This window comes from Cupressus sempervirens, chromosome 9, assembly GCF_028749045.1.
Source record: "Cupressus sempervirens isolate cs-2001-9-10 chromosome 9, ASM2874904v1, whole genome shotgun sequence".
In the NCBI taxonomy this organism is placed as follows: domain Eukaryota; kingdom Viridiplantae; phylum Streptophyta; class Pinopsida; order Cupressales; family Cupressaceae; genus Cupressus; species Cupressus sempervirens.
Window position 1 is genome coordinate 607,813,407 of NC_143126.1, and position 18,442 is coordinate 607,831,848.

An 18,442-nucleotide genomic window follows, 5' to 3' on the forward strand; every position below is an offset into this window, starting at 1 on the left:
AATTAACAAGGGAAAAGAGTATTCATCTATTTTAATTATGACTTTAAATTATTAAGGCTATATATATGTATTGGTATATGTAAGTGAGTACGTATATGTATATGTATAAATAAAGCCGTGTGTGTGTGTGTGTATATATATATATATATATATATGTATATGTATAAGTATTTATTTATATGTATCAACATATATGTATTTCCTTATGAATTGAATTGTTAGAGTTATCATAGATATGTAATTTCAGATTATTGTGATTACTGGTTTGGAAATGGAAATTGATAAAAAAATTATATTCTGATGTAAGTTAGAAATAGTATATGTGGATAGTTTTGTTATTGGTATTTTAAAATGAGGTGTAAATATAGTGAACCTTAGAAAAGTCTATTCCTTACTTTTAATTTAAATATAGTTGTTTTGTAGTTTGAAGAGTTTGGTTAATTGTGAAAGTTAAAAGACAAGGCTATTTTTGGTAATATGAATTGTGAAGGGTATGAAAGGATACAAATGTGGTTTCATTTGGTTTCATATGATATTTATGTTTGCTGATTCAATTGTTAAATTGAAGCAAATGAAATAAATATATGTATTAGTTGAAATTGTAAAATTAATTTATCTTTTCTTCCAATTAGTATAACCAGAATTAATATGTGTGTTAGATTATGAAGTGTGATCCTTTAGATTGCGTGGCTGTCATAAAGTGAGTAACTTGAGGTGATAGAAATATGTTGCCAGATGCCCTCTGACACTAGTCTAGATCCTTATGGGAAAGTTTATGATAGTTATTTAATCAAGTGGTAATATTTAAAATTTCATGGGTTGGGTATCATATAATAAGATAAAAAAATTATGGTTTCACCTGACATATTGAGTTCTATGAGGGGCTGAATGTAGATTCTTATGTTGACACCCATGGACTACTAGATCATTACCCTGTCATATTCTGTGCGAGTTTATTTATGCATATCTGCGTGTGAGAAATTATGTACTTGCATTATATTTGATTGTGAAAAAGGGAATTGTATTTTTAGTATATCTATTATTTGGATTAATGAATATACTTTTGTCATAAAATATAACATGCAAGTTTACTAGAGATCTTATCGATTTAATTATTGTTACTAAGCCCTATTTGGTGTGTTGTGGTTAAGCTATTTTATATTTCAGGTTTGAGATAGGGTTGGTTACAGACCTAGAAGAAATGACTGTATACATTTAGAACTAGTGTAGAATCAAATGTACTTAAGTTGTTGTACTTCTAATAAAAGAGTATAGATATGTAATATACTCTGATGTAATCTTTTGAAATGATAGATTGCTGTTATTAGTACATTACTCTACTTGATTTAAAAAAATAAAAATTATTCGAGGTTTTAATCTTTTAATTATGTATGGATTTTTGTCTTTTGGTTTTTGATGGTTAGGGTATTACACCACTGCCACTACCACTTGGGTTTGAAATATTAGAAATCTCTCTTCTTTAACATTGGTGTCTCTAAATGTTGAGAGCCCTGTCATAAGGGAAACTATCTACCTCATACTTAGAATTATAGAGCCTCAAACAATCATCCAATTTTTTGTCTAATTTGTTTCTAACCTTTGACTTCAGGAAACCCAAAGTATCGAAAACTCTCTCATCCTCTACTAGACCCAATATCATTTTCAAACATAAATTGGTAAGCTTGAAATATTTTGGTATAGACTCTCTTAACTAATTAGTCTGACCAAGGTTTTTCCAAAGCTTTGTTACCACTCCCTCTTCATTTGGGTTCTTCATAATATCATATTGTTCCTTCATTATGTTTGCAAAAAAATATGATTGATCTCTTAGTCAAGATTCATCTTAAATTCCATTTATACTTACTTTATTGATTACTTTAGGTTTGCAAAAATGCTGAATCAGAGTCGTCATCCTTCTTCAAAAATTAGCCAGATAGTTTAGGGACCAATATTGTGAAAAACAAATTGACATTTCTTCGAGCATTTCCTCTGGAGGGAATCCAAATCTAATTTCTAATGAAAGATTGTAGAAAACTCCCTTGATAGAGTCAAGCACAAAGTCTTTGATCTTCTTGAAGTCTTCACTTGTAACATGTGAAAGTACCTTCTTTGGTTTTGATTCAACTTAACTTCCTTCTTTGTTTGGATTGGAGTTGGGGTTGAAATGGGCATAGTACTACATTGGTATGTCAACTCCACGTACCCTAGCATATAACTCATTGTTGGCAGCAATATGTAAAAAGTTCCTAGGATTGTTCAAATCTGTGATTTCTATCCACTTTGAAAACTTTGATTCATCTAACATGTAGGAATCGATAAAGAGTATCTAGGCTATTACATGTCATTTTACATAGCTTATTATATTTTGAAATGTACATAGCTCTTTGTTGAACCTTTTTTATAATATATCTGATGTCCTATAGCATGGGGAGAATAGCTACTAAAGTTAGGAGTATCTTAACATTAGTTAGACTTGAATATAGTTGAGGGAATTTTTCTCACACATAGTGGATTAGTCCAAGCAATGATGGATATTTAGAGATTACTTTATCTACCTATCCATTCAAAGAGATCCATCTGGTATCATTATCTTTAAGAAACTTCCTCCTATCAATAAGTTCTTGTGAAAAGTGTTGAAATTCCCAAACTCATTTTGGACTTTGACAAAAGTATTGGTAAATCTCTTTGATAAGATATTCCACTTTACTTAAACAACAAAAATAATTGACAATTATAAAAGCTAGATTCATTCAATGGGCCATGTAATGAATGGGAATTGTATAGAGTGCCAAATCATTCTTGATCTTTTTGCAAAGACCACCTTTATGACCTTGCATAACTGAAGCTTGATCTGCTTTGACACACACCAAAATTTTGGAAATCTCCATGTTATCCAAACCTCCACATTCAATTAGAGTAGTCTTTAATAATTCATATAAATTTTTAGCTGTTGCACTACAATTCAATTTAGCATTAGATAGTAGAAAGGGTTGATGACAAAGATCATTTACAGTATAAACATGCATGTACCCCCAGGAAGTATTATCAATTGTTGTAACTTCATCTAGAGACAATGTAATAAAATTTGAGTGTTTTATTTTTTCCTTCATATCTTCTTTTTCAACTTGTACAAGACATCTAGCCCATTCCCACCCACTATATAGTGACTAGTGATTATTCAGATAGTTTTGAACTTTAAAAAAGTGCAATAAGGTAGTAATTGAAGGGTGGTCCATTATAGGATGTCCTCTACTCAAAATATAAAAGACCACACTTAATTGAACTACTTTTCCCATATTTTGTACTTCCATTATTTTCCCAATGAAATCTTCAATGGAACCTTTTAGTGTAGAATGCTTCTCTCCTAATTGCTAGTGTAGCTCATATATTTTGGCATTCCTAATATGAAAAAATTTGTCCTCTATTTTCTAAGTTAGCATGGATTTTTCAACTCCATCTATACTTTCATTTTTTAAAACTTTAATGACATGTTTTTCTATGGTATCAAGTTTAAGTTGCAACATCTTCTCTTTCTTTGTTATCTCTATGCAAATCTTACATATACATTCTACGGCAGGCTCACCATTAATTAGATTCACCACTGGTTCAATAAACTAGTGCTTTGCAGCCTATTCTAACTAAAAATTCCTTTTGGACAGATCTTAGCAAGATCAATCTTTCTTTGATTCTAATTTTCTTTTTCCCTTTTCTTCATGAACATGATTTATGGAATCACTTTTGGTTTTTTTACCTGACTGGTCCAAGACTGACTCCAACTCTATAATATCAGCTTGTGACTCCCTACTTAGGTGAAGTACCTCCAAATAGTTTTTAGGCTTATCCTAAGATATTAGGTTCACTAACTTAAACTTCTTCAATACGGTCAGAGTCTCCAACTTGTGATGAATCTCCTTTCTCAATAAGCATTGGAGATCTGACTTGTGAATCATGCAAGTTGCCAATATTTCCACCACCAAAATATGCCACTATAGTTCTATGTTTTGGTAATGGTGGCCTCTCTTGTCTTTTAGGGATCCTACTAGAACCCCTATTACCTCTCTTGTTTGATATTGCAAAGTAATAAAGGCTACGAAAAATAAATCAACTTAGTTGTTGAATAAAAGAATCAAATAGTAATGACTCAAAAATTATGAATAGTGATAGTAGACTACTTAGACTACATATAATAACAATAATATGATAAATTCTCCAAAAAATGGTACTACTACTATAGGACTATAGTCTATGGTACTACCTAATATAATTAACAAACCTATAGGCTCTCTTAGCATGTTAGATGTCTCATCACTAGTGGACACTATATAGTAAAACTAAAAAAATAACTAGTACCACTGTACCAATATGGTAGTACCTCTGTCAACATAAAAATAATTAAAAAATCAATTCCCTTTTATGAAAGTCAGAATCCACGAGTTAATGGGCAATGCACTCAACACTCTAAAACTTTGGTAGCAATAAGAAATGCCACTATTTAGACTAGAAAAGAGAAAATTGTGTGGAATAATAATATCTTATAGTCTAATCTTGGTTGGCAAATTATGTGGGATTAACAAGTAGGAATGTCAAATGTAGTGTGAAACACACCTTCCTATGCAAGCCCACAGTAGGAAATAGTTGGCTAAATAGGGTTGGTGGTTGACACACATCAAGAAAATGGTATTCAACACCCAACCCAAGGGAAATTATTTTGTTGTAGCAGTGGAGAAAGATTGTGAGCCAATAAGAAATGCAAAGGATTGTGAAATGTTTAAAATAAATGTATCCAAAATGTATATTGCATTGGTAATTGGACCAATATTTTTGACCAATCATTTGATAACTAATGGGAGACTACCATGGGCATTGGACCTAAATCTGATAAATATCTGGTGACTCGGTTGAACTACATTGGATGCTCTATTTGCCAAATGACGATTGACCCATGAGATGGGATCTGTTGGAAATATAATAGGAGTAACTAAGAGGAGAGGGGTGAATTAGTTACTACTAAAATAAATTCTAGATCCCTTAGATGTCAAATAATATTTAGACTATTAAAAATGATTATTGTTGATAATTAGTAAACACACAAAAATTGCTATAACTCGATAAATGTAGAGTGTGAATTACATTGGTAAATCTTAAAATGTTATTAGTAATTTACTTGCAAGCATCAAAGAAATAACATAAACACATAAGACACCAGGATTTAACGTGGAGACCAAATTTGGGAAAAATTACCATATATAACTAGTTACTATTTGTCACTCTTTTGAAGTTAGCCCTATTAAGAGCCAACCTTGTTGAAAGTTACAAAACACACTATTAGGTGTGACCCTATTAAAGGATTTAATCACTCTGTTAGAAGTGGCCTTGCAAGAGATCTTGAAATAATTCAATGGAATTGCTACCTTGTTAGAGGATTTACAAATGGCTATTAAACCAACTCTATTAAGAAATTTTAGTTCACTACTACAATGGTTAGAGAGTAACAACAAAATGACATGTTTCTGATGTAACTAGATTCCTGATTACAGATCTCTATTCTGGTTCATACTTGATCCTTCTTGATCGAATAACATTTTTTTGCTCCATAAGGATATCTTCTTATCCTTCAAGTTTGCTCCCTCTTCTTATCTCTTTTCAACTCATTCAACTTGCATATCACACTTTGAAATCACAACTTAACCTTTTACTTATACCTTTTATATTGTCAAGTTGACTCAAATAAAAATTAGAATAACCAATATTCATCATGTCAGTTGGCTAGAATCAATAGGTAAAATAATTAAGGTTTATATGCCAAAATAAGAAAATCCTTTGGTAGTCGACCCACCTCTGTAAAAACTAATTCTGAAGCAAATTCTTATGTTAGCCAATAGAAGCTCGATTAACACTGTGAACTTAAAAATTTTCTTTGGTAACCAAGGGAACTTGGTTAGCACTGACTCTGTTCAACTTTTCCTTTATTAATCGAGTGAGTTTGGTGAACACTCTTTTCTACATAACTTCCTTCATCATCCAAGTGAGCTCAGTAGACTAGGAAAACTATCTATCTTCACTAACCAAGTGAGCTTGACATGCACTAACTATCAATTGATATGACATTTTTGTAACAAAAAATACAACACACAATTAATCCATTGTATCCAACAATCTCCCTCTTTGGCATTGATGGTAACACATGTCATAGCACAATTAAATTTTGAGAACAAGACTCTATCTATTAGATAGTTTCTCCCTCCTTGATTTTACATAGAAAATTTCTCTTATAGTATTGTCCCTCTATGAAGAAACTGCTTAACTTCTCCCTTTACAAAATTTTAGAAAGATGTGACAATAAACTTCTCCCTTTTTGACAACACATGCTAAAGACAATTCTGATTAGTAGCAATGTAGCTTAAGTATAAATTCATTTGCAATATGTCTTTGTCAATACCACATCAACTTATTGATCTTCAACTTGGTTCCTGGTGATGCATCATTAAATTTTATTTAGTGAGCTTCAGATAGAGGAATGACCCCTAGCTTACCTCTTAGATACAAAAATGCATTTTTAGGTAATGGTTTGGTGAATATATCTACAATTTGTTCTTTTATATGCACATATTCAAATCTAATTTCTTTTTCCTACACTAATTCTCTTACAAAGTAATATTTTATAGCAATGTGTTTTGTTTTAAAAAGCATCACTAAATTTTTTGATATGCTGATGCACTGGTGTTATCATGATACATGACTATTGGCTCTTTGATTTCAACATTCATTCCTTCCAACAACTATTTGAACCAAACAATGTTAGAACAATTCACTACTATTGCTATATATTTTGCTTCAGTTGTGGATTGAAAAGTGCAGTTTTGCTTCCTACTTGTCCAAGATACAAGCCTTTTACCAAGAAAGAATGCTTCACCACTAGTGTTTTTTCTATCATCAAGATTTCCTACCCAAATAGCATCAATAAATAGTTTTAGGTTAAGGTTTCCTCCAAGCTTTTACCATAAGCCATAGTCTTTAGTACATTTTAGATATCTTAAGATTATTTTTATTACCATCATGTGTTATTCTCTGGGTTTAGTTGAGAATATTGCCACTATCCCAATTGCTAAAGCAATATTAGGTCTGGTATGTACCACATACTATAATTTCTCAATTATTAATTTATATAAGGTTTGGTCTACTTCTTTGGAGTCATCATCTTTGGTAAGTTTTAGGTCTAGTACACATGGGGGTTCCAACTAGTTTTGAATCTTCCATTCCAAATTTCTTGATTATCTCTTTGATGTACTTAGATTGAGTGATATAGATAACATTTTGGTTCTGATGTATTTGTAATCCAAAAAAGAATTTTATTTCACCAAACATGGACATTTGAAATTCTTTATTCATTTGTTCTAAAAATTCTTTGTATAAGTCATCATTTATTGTGAATAGAGTATCATCCACAAATATTTCTGCCAACACAATCTTCTTATCTAGTCTTTCCTTAATGTATAGACTACTATTATCATTTGTTCTTTGAAAACCAATCTATATCAAATAGTTATGTAGTCTTTCATACCAAGCTCTAGGAGCTTATTTAAGACCATATAGGGCTTTGTGTAATTTGCAAACCATGTCCCTTTTGTTTGGATCAACAAAACTTTGTAGTTGTTCAATGTAGACTTCCTCATCAAGAATTCCATTAAAGAATGCAGATTTAACATCCATATGATATACTTTGAATCCTTTGTGAGCTGCATAAGCCGATAAATTCCTAATGCCTTATAATCTTGCACCAAGGGAAAAAGTTTCACTGTAATCAATATCTTCTTCTTGAGAATAGCCTTTGCATACCAACCTTGCTTTGTTTCTTGACACATTTCCATCTACATTCAGCTTATTTCTAAATACCCATTTTGTACCAATCACATTTTTATCTTTGGGCCTAAGTACAAGAGTCAATGTTTTATTCTTTTCTATCTATTCTATTTCTTCATTCATAGCCTCGATCCAACTTTAATTTTCCAATGCATCATTAACACTTCTATGTTCAAATTTAGCAAGTAAACATGTACCTTTTAGTTTGCTTGTTATCATTGTTCCATCACTTTTATCTCCAATTATCTAATCAAGTGCATCATGCCTTCTAACATATTTAGCCAATATAGGTTCTTTGACTTTTGAATGAATTATACTATCTTCATTTTGAATCTCAACTTCTGGCTCGAGTTCTTCAGACTCGGTATGCACTAACTTAGTAGCCTCTAAATGTGACTTGGGTCCCTATGACTTGGTTTGCACTTCCTACAACTTGGTAACTAATGGAGATCTGGAGAGCTCGGGAGATAACGTCTCCTTCTTGTCAAATGTGTTTGGCAATGTATTAGGTTTATAGTACACAAATCTTTTGAAATCTTTTGGTTTCATTTTTCTTTCTTCTTTAGTTTTTTCTACAAAGTTGTCAATTCTTACATGTGCACTTTCTATGATTTTGTGAGTGGACAGATTCAAATATTTGTATGCTTTACTTTTGTAGGAATATCCTAGAAATATACATTCATCACCTTCTATATCAAAATTTCCTTTTCTAGATTCTTTCAAGATATAACATTTGTTTCCAAATACTTTAAGGTAACTTACATTGGGTTTGTAGACGTACCATAGTTCATAGGGAGGTTTATTTGAGTCCTTCAATTGAACTCAGTTCAAAGTATGAATTGCAGTGCTGATAGCTTCCTTCTAGTATTTGACAGAAACATTCTTCTCAATCATTAGAACTCTTGCACAATCCATGATGGATCAATTTCTTCTTTTAGCTATTCCATTATGCTCCAAAGTACCAAGGGCTAATACTTGTCTTTTAATTCCTCATTCAATGTAGAAATTGTTGAATTCATTCCAGATGAATTCACCACCTCTATCTAATCTCAAGCATTTCAATCCTTTTCCAATTTGTTTTTCTACTCTAGCCAGATACCATTTGAATTTCCCAAAAGTTTCTAATTTTTCTTTGAGATACATAAAAGTCATCATTCTAGAATAATCATCAACAAAAAGAATAAAAAACTTTTCTCCACTAAAAGTTTCTATTCCAATGGGTTTACATAAATTAGTATGCACAATTTCCAAGACATCTTCAAACTTATAGTTTTTAATTTTAAAACTAGTCTTTCCCATTTAACTAATTTTGCAATTTTTGCGTAATCCAACATCAAGTTTCTTCAAACTAGGAAGACCTCTTACTCTTTTGAGTTTACCAATCTTGACCATATTATCAAAGTTTACATGACATAGTCTTATGTGCCACATCCAATTTTCTTCTACTTTAGAAATAAAACATGAACAATCACTAAGATTAAGATAAAATAGGTTACCTTTTGTTTGCCTACCTAATCCAATTAGATTTCCTTAGTTATCTAGTAGTCTTGCTTTGCCATTCATGAATTCTACCTTGAATCCATTATTGTTCAATTGTGCCACACATGATAAATTATGTTTTAGTCCTTCAACCCAATAGGTATTATCACATATAAGTTCATTGGTTAATGAGATTCAACCTTTTCTTTTTATGCAACAAGGTTCATTTTTTCCAAACCTAACACTACCTCCATCATAGTGTTCAAAATGTTCAAACTTAGTTTTATCTCTAGTCATATGGTCAGAAAATTCCACTATCTATGATCCATGTGTCATTTATGCTAACATGAGAGACAAGTTTCATCTTATCTCCTTCTGATTCATCGTTTACAACAATATACATTATTCCATCTTCACTGCTATCAGAATCTTTACCCATAAAACAAGTTTTCTTACCTTTCTCTTTGTAGGATTTGTGACCTTTGAATTCCTTCTTTCCTTTGTACTTGTGGCTTTTCTTCTCTTCCTTTCCTTCTTTTTTTGGACACCTAACAACAATATGACCAACTTCTTCACAAGAAAAATATATTAGAGGGATTTTACCTTTGTACTTTCCTCTACTCCTAGAATATTTCTTTGCAAGTAGATCTTCAAAAATTTCAAGATCACTATCTAAAATTTCTTTAGTTTCTTCCTCATTTTCTAATTAATTATCTTTTATTTTCTTGTCTTTTTCTTTGAGTGAGAGTTTAGATTCAAATGTATACTCAATATTCTTGGAAGCACAAATGTAGTTGTCAAACTTGTCTAGTTCAAAAGTTGTCAGTTTTCCTACTAGGGCATCCAAGCCTATCTTGTTGTTTGGATCACATTTTTTTTTTTGAATATCAAATACCCTAATTGCATAGATGGGAAGCAAAGTTTTAATTATTTTACTTACAACAATTTCTTCTTTGATTTCTCCTCTATATGCTCTGATTGCACTAACACTGGCCTTGATTCTTTCCACATATTTTGCAACAATTTTCATCTTCTCTGATCCTTATTGGATCAAATTTTCCTCTAAGGCTTTTTGCTTTGGCTCTTCTTACATTTTCATCCTCTCCATAGATTTCTTTCAGTTTGTTCCACATATCAAAAGCAGTTTTATAGTCTTTGACCTCATCAAATTCACAATAACTAAGAGCAGATGCAATATCAATCATCATGATGTTATGATTATTTTTCTTAGCATTATCTTCAATTGATAAGGTCCTTGACAATAAAATCCAACAAAAAAAAACAATGCATTATTAGCACCTAAAAAATATGGAAAAATAATGTTTTAACAGCTGTACTTGGTATAGAAGATGTATGCAAGTTCATTGTTGCCAACAATGTAGTCAAAAATATCGAATTGGTAACCAAAGAAGGTGTTCATGCTTCATCATAAGATGAATAATACATTGTTAGAAAAGACATTTTCGATGGATAAAGATAAAATGGGATACTAGCTAGAAGCATCCCAAAGGTTAAATCAATGGTTAAAGGTTTAAGGATTATTTAAATGAAGGTTGTGCACTACAACCCTCACCATATTGACCACGTGCTCTCACAAGTATCCAAAAATCCTATAAGAAGAACATATAATATTATAGATCATGATCCATAAGATAGTATTAAATATAAACATCTATTGAACTTTTATTATTTCTTAAGATTAATTGTTGCTTACCTTCAAAGAATTGACTCTATGTATCAATTCGTCTTTCAGTGCTTCTATCTCCTCCTTTTTTTTTTGTTCGAGGATAAGATTAGGCATTTCATTACTATGTTTTTTTATTTAGCTGACTGGCCATGAAGACAGGGTTAGCACTACATGCGATGCCATCTAAAAATTATTCCTCAATATCATATCAAATTTCATCTCCTCTCATTTTTGCTTTTCCCTATCAAGAAGTATCAAGTTGTGACATCAATATTTGTAAAATTCCATCAAAATAACTCCAATTCCATAAAGAAAAGAACATAATAACATGAAATTTTTTTCTATATAATTTGTACAATTACAATAATTAAGGTTTACCTATGTCAAAGAAGTTGTCTATGCTTGATTCTTGCATGTGTCTTCTGGTGGATACATCTCACCCTGTGACAAAGATTAATAATTCTTAGCAATCAAAAGTGAAATGAAAGTAATAGAATTAGTAAAAACATTTATTAATAAAATATTATATTGTCTATGGGAGTCAATATTAATTAGAGGCAATCAGTTTAAATATTGTACTAACCAGTCCCATGATAGTGAATTTTGTTGTATCTACATGATTAAAATTGTAATCTATCAGAAGCTCTTTCCCTACACTTATTGATTTTATCACACATACAAAATATAATTTCCCTTGTGTGCCTCAAATATACAATTTGGCTACATATTATTTGACACAAGTCGAGAACTATTTATAAATCTTGCAATATTCCCTATTGTTTTTGTCCTTCCATCAATATACATACCGAGCCTTTTAATTTTATCATTTTCTTTTCATTGTATACAATTTGGTGACAATGTATACCTATGTATAGTTTTTTAATATTGCACAATCCACATCCAGTTATTGTAATTGTAACAAGATCCTACATACTCCATCAATTCAACATTTATTATAAGTGACATTTATGCCATCCATGGAAAATAGGCCCAAACCTTGTAATTAAGATGAAGCTATGTGATATGTCCTTTCGTTAATAGAAAAATTTGTGTTATCTGGAGGTATTTCATTGGGTACCCATTCTTTCTAAAGATGTGTGTACCTTAATGGAACCTTTCTATCACCTTTTCTTTCATTATCATAAGAACATGATCCCTCCCTCAACAAGTAAAAATTGCATTCATTTATTGATTTTTTTCTAATCTTTTGACCTCTAGTTGATCTCCCTATTTTAGACCTACTAGATGTCTCACTTTCATTTTCTATTCTCGTGTTTTCCTCACTCAAGGAGGACACATCAGAAAAATACCTATTTGCTGATACCTGCAATCCATAAAATGAGAGGCATACAAGGACTAAAGTTGATGTTGATGGTAAAGAGGAGATATGGAAATAAAAAATTGTATTTATAGGCTCTATTGACTTACACCCATTGATTTATATTGCTATGCATGATCCTAGTCAAAGGTGTTAAATAGCCTGCATATGTAAATCATTTATCATGGCTTAGCCAAAAATTATATGATATATATGCTACAAATTATGTAGAAGTTAAAAATTACATGATGCATTCATCAAAATCATTATATATTTTATAATTCTTTACCTCTAATTTATGTGTGGTAGCTATGCAAAATCATTTTATATACTCCATGATAGTAGAGTTCAATATATAATAACTTAATTATAAAAACATACAAGTCAAACAAATTTATATGAATAAATCACTCCATCATACTTGACATTGATCATACCTCAACATATATTTCATTAATCATATCATTGATCATCATCTTCATCCATGTCATCATCATCATCACCACTATTGTACTTGTCACTTTGATCAACATCATCATCTTCATAACCATTATTGTGACCATCATCATCAGGACCATCATCACCTTGATTATCACCATCTTCATCACCATGATCATGATCGTAATCATCATCACCATCATCATCAAAATCACTAAAATCATCGTTAGCTTCTTCTTCTTTATCATTATGTAATTGTTGTTCGTGATCATCATTTATATCGTCTTCTGATTCTTCAATATCTTCTTCTTCCATCACATTATACTTTGCCAACCTTCCTATTGGATCATGCCTAACAAAAACTAATCAACCCAATTTATGTGGAAATACAAAGTAAAACACTTGTCCAGATTGGCTTGGAAGAACATAGGGCTCATCTCCAACTACCTTAAATGACATTGTATTAATCGTTGTGAATCCACTATCATGTTCAATAATAGTCTTATTATTAAAGTATATCATCCAAAATTCTCTAGTATCGATTTTCAAATTTTTGAGGATGTATGCAATTTCTAGATAAAATATTGGTGACCTTGAAGACTGCACTTATCTCAGAATTACAAGTTTTTTTTGTTTCATCTAAATGTTTTATGCAAAATCTACAGCTATGATAGTACATAGTTTTGGGGTGTTTGATCTACAATTATTCTAACATGTCAAGATTATTTGCATCGATCCATGAGTTGATATTAAACTTATGGGTCATGATTAGTAATCTTATATGTACCTTTCTATCTCTTAAGCCATATGCTAGATCAATTACCATTAGCATAATATTGTGATCTCCATTAAGATGAGATTCTTTAACCAATGATGCAACACCATTGAGAAACTATTTTTTTTGAGACTAGTGAATCTATACCATAATTCAATAAAGATTGTTTGCAATATACAAATGTAGTGCATCCAACTCATGACTAATGATAAAGAAAATAACTAGGCCAACTAGAAACAACTTATATTGATGATGTATAAGAATTAATTAACTAAAATAACATCTTATAATTACTTTTCACTTTCCTCAATCTACCTTTACCCATTAGGTACTCCCCTTCAAATTTTTTAATGGAGTTAGGATCTCAAATGTGATCTACATGGATCTTTGATGCAAACTTGGAAAACTATTTACTAATGTACACCATGGTTTGGTATACCATATATCCCTCTACCATAGAACCCTCAAGATGTCCTCTTTATTGAACCAAGCCCTTCATAAATTTAAAATACCTCTCAACCATCCACATTGAACTAGTTTGTACAGGTCCACACAATTCAATCTCCTCAACTTAATGCATGATGTAGTGTTCTTGAGTATTGAAAAAAGTTGAAGGTAGAAACTTTTGCATTTCACACATAAGCTATAGAATTTTTCTCTTCCAAATATTTATATCATTTTTTATCAATTTCTTTAGATGATAACCACCTAAAATAGTTTCAACATGCAAAAACATATAAATGAGATTTTAAATAAAACTATACGACAAATTACATAAAAATTTAAAGAAAGTTATAAATATAATATATGTATAATAAATCTAAGAAATAACACATCTATTCTCATATATTTTCAAAGATCATATATAACTTGTTTAATACTATTGTAAAATTGTGTGGGAGGGATAGAGATGGGCTATGTTGCAATTATTAAAAATGATCTTTTCAATACATTATAAAATAATACAATAAAATGTATGCACAATTTTACAAATATATTGTAAATATAGAACATGACTTACCTTGATGAATGTATACCAATCATATATTTTCAACCCTAGCCCAAGATTGTCTATCTCTGATATAGAACTACTTATATTTGTAGCAAAAACTATGGGTTTTTCTTTTTATGACTTCTTTTAATGCATCACTTTCTTGCTCCATTAATAACCAAGGAAGGGAACTCATATTTATGCAATCTCCATTGTTATTTGAATCAATGAAAATTTTTAGTTCATGTTTAGATTCATGAATATCATTACAAATTTTGACATTTTTTTCTCTATCACACCTTCCATCCAATATTTTCCATAGTGTCTCTATTACATTCTTTTCAATATGTATAGCATCAAACAAATGCACGATTAGGAGATTCTTGTAGTATGGTAACCTACTAATTGAGTAGGATAACGTTTTATTCCTCTAGAAATTTGGTCATTGATGCCTTGATGACCTTCACAAGCATCCATTACATCATTCCTAAATAAAAGAAAATATCAAAATATAAATTTTAAACAAAAAAATCTGATAAACATTACCTCGGTGATTTAGTCAATCACATTCAAACTTCTAAATATGAGATGTCATTCTTCAGGGCCTTGGTCTTGTCTCTTATTTTCCATTAAAAATATTTTTTCTACTAATTCGATACTTATGATTATTGTGGAGAAAGTGCTTAAACTCATCAAACACATGCTTTCCTAAACTTCTTGAATGATGAGATTTTATCTTCAAACTAAAAATTTGACATGTGAATTTTCCCTTTGTTTGAAAACCTAAAAGATCATTTACAATTATCATGCACTACTTATACATACACCAATAATGTGTAAGCACTATAGCATACCAAAAATATGTGACCTTAAAAATATAACATATTGCAAAAATAAGTTATCCTAAGGGCTTCATTAATTCTCCATATAGGAATTGCATGGAATTGAAGTTTTTTTTTTCCTATTGGTCTAGAGATGTCATACATAGTGACTCCATTCCATAACTCCAACAATTCATCAATAAGGGGCTCAATATACACATTCATATCTTTAACATGGCACCTACCTTGTAGTTGAATGAACATAAACATTACATAATTATTGTGAGCATTTTGATGCCCTATTTATAAATTAATTGAGATAACTATTAAATGAAAAAATACCCAGTACAATCGTTGAAAACATTATGTGGTCCCTCATTATGGACATCCAAGGAGAAATGCTATTTTTAATAACAAAAATATGCCACACTGAGTAAACAGATCTCATATCACCAAATGGATTGAAACCATCCAATGCCAATGAAAGTGAGATTATGAAGCTCTTCTTTAAAGTGTGGCCATGTTTTTTCTATGTCTTTAAATATAAAACCATCTGTAGGAATTTTCATAATGTCATCTTAACTTCTATTGTGTGCATGGTAATCAATAAATTGTGCCAAGATAGTATAGCTAAATAATTGTTCAACATGTGGAATAATGGGAATGTGTTGAAGAACCTTGTGAGACACCTTTTTTGTTATTTGATCTGACTCATATCTACTAATCTAACAATCATGACATTCTATTCCAAATTCATGTTGTTTATGATATAAAATATAATCACTGGGACATGCATGTATTGTTTGATACTTTATTCCAATTTGATTGATAATGTTAGATAATTCTTAGTATGAATGAGGCAGAATATTTGATGGTGGTAACAAAAGCTCACCTATCAACCTACAATAGTAAATATGAACTATTAATATAATGAATAATAATGGTATGCTAATATTGAAGATGAAATAACCATCATACCTTAGCATAGGTGACATTGCTACATTGGATAAACCATTCATAACCTTTAAGTTAACCAAAAACACTATAGCTAATAGAAGAGTTTTTTGGGAGCCTTGGTAGAGGGGCTCGCATGCCTTCTCAAGTATAGGTATATCAAGACTATATTCATCATCATTATAAGATACACTAGTACCATCATCATGATCATCTTCATCAGCTATGCCAATACCATCTTCTTCAATCATGTCCTCTGGCACATTATCAACTACACCAATAACATCATCTTTAATTGTGTTCTCTACCATAGGATCATCTTCTTCCATGGGAGAATTATACTTAGCTAGTATATTCACACCTCCATGTTCCTCCAGTTGGAAATCCACATTCACCAATTGGTGAAAATCATTCCCCCTACCATGTTTCCTATAATAACTCTAGGTTTTTGTGATTAGAAATTTTCAATTCTTCAAGCCCTTACACATTTGCAAGGACAATTACGTTACCAACTTTTCTTCTGAACTAAGATCAGAATCTATCTATTATCTCTTCTTTTGTTCTAGGTTCATAATGCTAGGTGTAGTCTTTCTTCATAGGAAAAAATATCACATTCTAAAAGAAAATTTTGGTGTAATTAATGTGTATATTTACAAAAATATTGGACATTTTATACTTAATATTTATATCTATGCATATAGTTTTGAAAGAAAAATTTGGTGTAAATAATGTTTGTATTTGCAAAAATATTGGACATGTACTTTATGTTTATATCTGCACATATGGCTTTGAAAGAGAAAATTGGTCTAATTAATTTGAATATTTGCAAAAATATTGGATATGTTATACTTAATTTTTATATCTACACATATGATTTTGAAAGAAAAACTTGGTGTAATTAATGTGTATATCTACAAAAATATTGGACATCTACTTAATGTTTATATCTGCAAAAGTATTGGAGATGTTGTACTTAATGTTTATATATGCACATATGGTTTTGAAATAAAAATTTGGTCTAATTAATGTGTATATCTACAAAAATATTAGACATGTTTTACTTAATGTTTATATGTACACATGGTTTTGAAAGAAAAATTTGGTAACCTTTCTCAAATTTACCATTATTCTTTTTGAACATACCACCTTTGCATTTCATGCTTATTTATCACATTTCTCACCTAATGATCAACCCATCTCACCCCTATAAATATGCTCCATTATATCTCCATCTATGGCATCAACAAAACTCCCATTTCATATGTATTACTTTTTTGGACTATCTTTCTCCCATTGATAAGTTTTGCTAGTGGCAAAGAGCTAATTACTTAGTTTTTTATGAGAACCAATAGAAATTATTGTCTAGCTTAGGGACACAAGAAGAAGATATCGGTTCCATGAAGGAAATGCCATCATTTTTGTTTCATTTATGCCTCTTCATTTTGATTTTGTTCAAGGGAAGCCCAACAATGCTAATAGAAAACAACAATGCATTTTCTAAGAGTTTATAATTGTTCAACAAAATTAATGTTTTACAAGAAAATGCACCTAAAGAATTATTAGCTCAGAAGCAATAACATGGTGTTCATTTCCCTCATTAGGTTCAATGTAGATGCCATGAAAATGGTCTCATATTTTACTAGCTTGCCATATTAAAATATTGGGCATCCTACACAACTTTTGTATGCTTTGTGTTTTTAATTTATTTATTAAAACATTCATGAAAAATTAAAAAAAGCATGTATCATTTCTCTCATTAGGTCTGACATAGACACAATGACAATAATCTTATATTTTACTAAACTGCCATATTAAAATATTGGACATCCTACACAACTATTGTATGCTTTGCGTCTTCAATTGCATTATGGAAATATTCATTAAAAAGGAAAAAGATAGGTATCATTTCCCTCATTAGGTCTGATGTAGATGCCATGACAATGATCTCATATTTTATTGGCCTTATATTTCCTTTTAAGCACACAATTGATGAACGTTGTACCTTACAGATGATAAAATTCTATAGGTATAATTATTCAATCTTGTACTACACTAGGTAAGATGTTCTCTATTATGCATAATGTTCATCTTTTCCATTACTTATAATATTCCAAAAGAC